General features: G+C 41.9%; 1 pseudogene; it reads right to left on the bottom strand.

The window, feature by feature from the left end:
• Positions 1-4,246: 4,246 nt before the first annotated feature.
• Positions 4,247-5,125, bottom strand: LOC133309625 (pathogenesis-related thaumatin-like protein 3.5; annotated as a pseudogene).
• Between the last annotated feature and the right edge of the window lie 384 nt (positions 5,126-5,509).

The following is a 5,509-nucleotide window of genomic DNA, read 5'->3' as shown; positions in this document are numbered from 1 at the left end:
CAACGATAATCATAGCAATTACAACAACTACATAAGTCGCGCATAACATATCGTCACCAAGACAAGTGCAAAATATACGTACATAACAGTCCATCGTCCATAGACAACTGAAGCAAAGTCAACCTAAACATACAGACACAACAAAATAACACATCAATGCTGTCGAGCATGATACCCTGCACATTTAATCATGGTCAAATGGTGACAGCATGCAAGTAAACCTGGCCTGTCGAACAGGGTTTCTCCTAATCCCCTGAGCATCAGCACCATCAACATCAGGATCTGCATCAGCACCGGGAACAGGTACGTCCTGTGCATGGCCAGGATAATCGGCATCAGTCGCCTTTCGGATAGCCTCGGCCAAATCCTGAGCAGAAAAATCCCCGAATGGCTGTGAATGTGGTGACTGCAAGAAACTCGTCGAGTACGCAGTGGGAGTGGCAATCACCGGATCAGAATCATCTGGCTGAGCATGTGCAACTGATGGATCCTGTGGATAAGGTGATGGCCTGTAGTACTCTGTGAATGAGTCTAAGCCCTGTGTGGGCTGTGAACTGCTACCGCCTGCATACATGGGAAACGGCTGACTTTGATACCCATACTGACCCATAGGTGGCGCAGTCTGCCAGGGTGGATACTGTGCTGGATGAACCCCAGGTGCTGCACCGGAAAACTGCGGGGGCTACCAATACTGCTGAGAAGGACCTGCTGGAAATCCAGGCGAATAATACATCCCGGCCGGACGGGGGGGGGGGGGGGCATGGGAGGGACTATAACAGGCGTATCAGCAACAGTAGGTGCGGAATGGTGCAGGGGCAAACCCTCAATACGCGAACGTCGAGAACGACGCTGGACAGGCGGAGGGTCCTGTGTATTACGTACCACCGGTGGGGCTGCGGGCTCGCCCGGATTTGTCAACCTGGTCATATCATCACAAGCGGCAACTACCCTGAGAGACTAGTGGTAAATCTGATCCATAGAGAACGATACCCGACCCTCCGGCGAAGTCATATGGACCACCGTCTCCGCGCGATCAGCCTGTAGTACAAACATGAAATAACTTGTTAGTGACTGAGAAACAAGATTATAAAACAACACATCAATAATATAACAACATACCACGTGCGTCGCAATCGCAGCCCTGCGGGTCATCCATCGACGGGTCACTCTATGATACCACCCCATATACTCACTGTTAACAGATAGGTGGCCCTGATCATTATGTGCAAGTGGCAAAAGCTCCTGTAGTACCAAAGAATCCCTATCCTCCCACTGAGCGATAAAGAATCCATGTCTCTCCCTCCAATCTACGTCTGTCTTGCCAGTGATGCTAATCGTCAAGAGGTCAAGACAACTTATCGGAGCATGTGGAACAGGCTGCTAAAATCCAAACTGCCGTAGAACTCGATCGGGCTGCTGATAGACAACGACCTGGTAACAAATAAGTGGACAGACAGAGATCCATCTACGGGCGGTGTCAGAAGGTGGTGGATGACCTTCGAAACCCAGGTACGGTCTCCAACAAAACTCACGTCTCCGCATAACGTCCAGACGATGCCGGTACCTGCGAATGTGTGTGCACACAGTCTGCCGCACATCATAACTGTTAAACCTGCACCAAATAGTCCACAAGCGACAATTACCATACAAGAACTGCTAAAATATTAACATTCGTATAATTTGAATAATTTACATTAACAACATTAATATTACCTGTGTCCATAAGCAGCATGTACATCAGTGACTTCGGGTATTCCAGGAGAGATAGGCGGGAATCTGGTCCACGCCCATAATTGCAATAAGAGTGCACATCCACCCATTTCAGAACGTCTCCTGTCAGTGACTTTGCACAGTTCCTTATATAATACGGCGAGAACTGCAGAGCCCCAACTGTAGGTTCCACACCGCCGAAAATTATCCAAATATGTTAAATATCTCGCAGGAACGAAGCTGGAAGCAGTGTCAACAAACAGTGTCCCCCCGAGTATGCGCAAAATTAGTGCGCGAGTATATCTCATACGGTCAACCTCAGTGTTTGCGTGGCGTGCATAATCCCGAAACTTCTGCCGTAGGAAGTGGAGACCCAGCAAACCTCCAGACAAATCCCTACCAGCCTGTGGATTTACGCCTAAGTAGTCATTGACTAACTGATTAAATGGATGTCGTCCATGGCGCCCGGACACAACCTCACCATCAGTGGGCAATCCTAGTAGATGATGCACATCCTCCAAGGTAATGGTGACCTCGCCCATCCGCATATGAAATGTCCGTGTCTCTGGGCGCCATCGCTCGACAAGCGCAGAAACAAGTGAATGGTCTATCTGAAATCATAAAAAATATGTGGTCAATCAGCAATAAATAAATATTTATCACAATGCCATATGCCAAAGTCAGGAGATAGTGATAAAATAAAAAACTACTAACCTCATGATTGCGCAGGCGCGCAACATGGTAGAAGCCAGCCAGCCTCAGCCATGGCTCAATCTCTTCAGGAATGGCACGGTGATCATGTGTCGCAGCATGTCGCACATTAATCACACGATCCGGGACATTCGGATCCTCACAGGTGTTCCACACATGTGTGGATATATGTTTCTCCTGTAAAGTTAGGAGAGTCTTGTCTGAAGGCCCAGGGTCAATCACGCTGCGTGGAGACCCAGGACGAGGTGCCTCATCATGCTCCATATCTAAATAAATTAATCCTAAACAATTAAATTAAAAATCATCAACCAAAAATTCATGAATATTTGGCTATATATATAAAATTAATAAAAGCACAATTCAAAGGTCTTTCTCCATTTAAGTTACTGCTTTAACTAAATTAAAATAAATTGATAACCTATCGTGTCTAAGATCAACAGTAACTAACAATGAAATAAGTATTAAAACATAAATAATAAATTAAATTATTTAAACCTACGATTTTATAACTTAATAGATTCACATAATTTCCAACCTAAGGTTTCAAAATTTTAAGAATTAAACAATATTCTAAATTATTAAAGTTTATAAAATAAAAAAAAATTAATTATGTAGGCATAACCAAAGTCATTTATGCGTATTACCAAGAATTAACACATTTATTAACTTAATGGCTCAAATACCAACATTAAATAATATTAACACATTTTACTAGCCTAAGGTTTTAAAACCCTAAACCCAAAATCTAAATTTATAAATTATTAACGTTTATATATTTTGTGAAAAATTTTTAATTATGTAAACCTAATCATTCATTCATGCGTAAAATAAATTCACACATTTATTAACCTAACGTTTCCAATACCAACATTAAATAATATTCACAAAATATTACAGCATAAATAAAAAAATTTATTTATATTAGCCTAAGCATTATAGCATGGAATTCATTAACACATTTTACTAGCCTAAGGTTTCAAAAACCAAAATTAAATAACATTACACATGTATTAAAGCTTAAATAATAAATTAAATAAATTACACCTAATCATTTTTGCATGATTTAAAATTATCACATTTACTAGTCTAAGGTTGAAAATATCAACATTAAATAATATATCACATTCACTAACCTAAAGTTTCAAGTATCAACACTAAATACTACAACATATTTACTAACCTAAAGTTTCAAGCCTAAACACTAAATAATATAACATATTTACTAACCTAAAGTTTCATGCCTAAACACTAAATAATATAACATATTTATAAAAAAAACATAATTAATGAAACAAACATATTATAAAAGCAATAAAACAAATTACTAACCTTGTAGAGAGAGAATGCACTTAGAGAGAGAGTGAGGGAGAGAGGGAGAGGATGAGAGAAATTGGTGGGGGGAGGGGTGGGGACGGAAGGGTTTATATAGGAAAAAATTTGCACCTAATTCGCTACCCAAGGCAGCGAATTAGTGCCATGCTGCCACGTGTCTGACATGCGCAGGGCAGCAGGTGACCGTTGCCACGTATTTCGCTACACAGACTAGCGAAATACGGGTGGCTTGACACGTGTCCAAAAGTTGCCTGGCAAGGCTGACCTTTTGACCACGTATTTCGCTGCACTGTGTAGCGAATTAGCCTGCGTGGTAGTTTGGAAAATTTTACTGTGCGCGTGGCATTCTGGTAAATTTTATGATGACTATTCCGAACCTTGATTCAAATACCAATTTTTTTTCCCCAAATTTAAATAAAATTGGTAGCGAATCTATATTTTTTTATTTACTTTCGAAAATTTTCGGTCGTTGCAATAACCATATAAGATATTGTCATATTAATATCTTAGCAGATCGGTAGGGGCAAAAAGTGATGCGGTAATCCGAGGAGCCAGAACATGTGAAAACGCTTGAAGCATTGTCGTTCACGTAACTGTAAGCTTTGGGGCACACCGCCTTAAAAATCTTCGAGTAATGCGTGGGCGAACATGTCTGCGATGTTGCGTACGCGCCGGTGCAACAAAACTCATCCGTTTTAAATGCTAAGCACGCGCTATAGCACGCCAGAACCTTATCCGTCGCGTAGTCTCTGAACTTCAACTCCTCCGGGCAGTCATCAATCAAGTCCAAAACACACCCTGTTTTCTGTCAGTCACCGGTTCCTCCGGTTGCCCTCACTTCCATGCCCACATTATAACCGTGCACGAGGCTCACGTCGTAAGAAACCTTGTTTCCATTAGTGGCGGATCCGATGGTGAACTCCGCCAGCGTCACCGGCCGAACAGCTCGCCCATTGCACTTGAGTCCTCCGGGGCAGTCTCCTGTGGCACAATTTCCTTTGCCGGCGCCGTCAAAATTGCAGCCTGTACGGGCCCAGAAGCGTCCTGACCAGCCGGATGGTGGGGTGAGCTTAACCCCCGAACCGGATGGCAGCGAAAAACCGCCGTCACCGACAATGGCATCGCTGTAGACGGAAAGTATCCCGGGCCAAACTGTGAATCCGCACTGGTTTTCTAAGGTTAACACCGTGGCAGATGCTGAGTTACCTGCAAATATATTCATACAAAAATAAAAAAATCAGAAAATAAATAAAATCCAAAGAGCTTTGTCATATCATGGTATTAACTAACAGGTCATTGGTCATTGTTGTTTACCTAACAGGAAGAGAAGGTTGAAGAAAAATGTGAATTTTGAGTTTAGGTTTAGGGCCATGACTTCCATAGAAAGAGTAGAAAGGAAAGAAGGACAGTAGGGAAGCTAAGGGTGCAAGAAAGAGTTGAAGTGAAAAATGAGAGAATGAAAATGTGGGGACCGTAGGGAAGTGAATTTATAATTTTGGAAAGAGTTTTATTAGTGTTATGTAACATAACGTAAGTGTTGTTTCCAACTCTCACATCAAAAGAGAGAGAAAGTGAAATGGTGAAAGAGAAAGAAAAATATGTGGACCCTACCTCTTTAATGTGTGTTGGAAAGTGAAATTATATTATGTTAAATGATAAACATAAAATCTTTTTCGAAATTCAGCATTGATTTTGATTACCGTTTTTGACGTGATTGTGATTACCGTTTTTTATTTAGGTTTACGGACACGTTGGA

The sequence above is a fragment of the Gastrolobium bilobum genome, unplaced genomic scaffold (assembly GCF_033153095.1).
Source record: "Gastrolobium bilobum isolate Gb01-03AN ecotype WA unplaced genomic scaffold, APGP_CSIRO_Gbil_v1 utg169993, whole genome shotgun sequence".
Classification (NCBI taxonomy): Eukaryota; Viridiplantae; Streptophyta; class Magnoliopsida; order Fabales; family Fabaceae; genus Gastrolobium; species Gastrolobium bilobum.
This window is presented reverse-complemented; position numbering and strand designations above follow the sequence as displayed.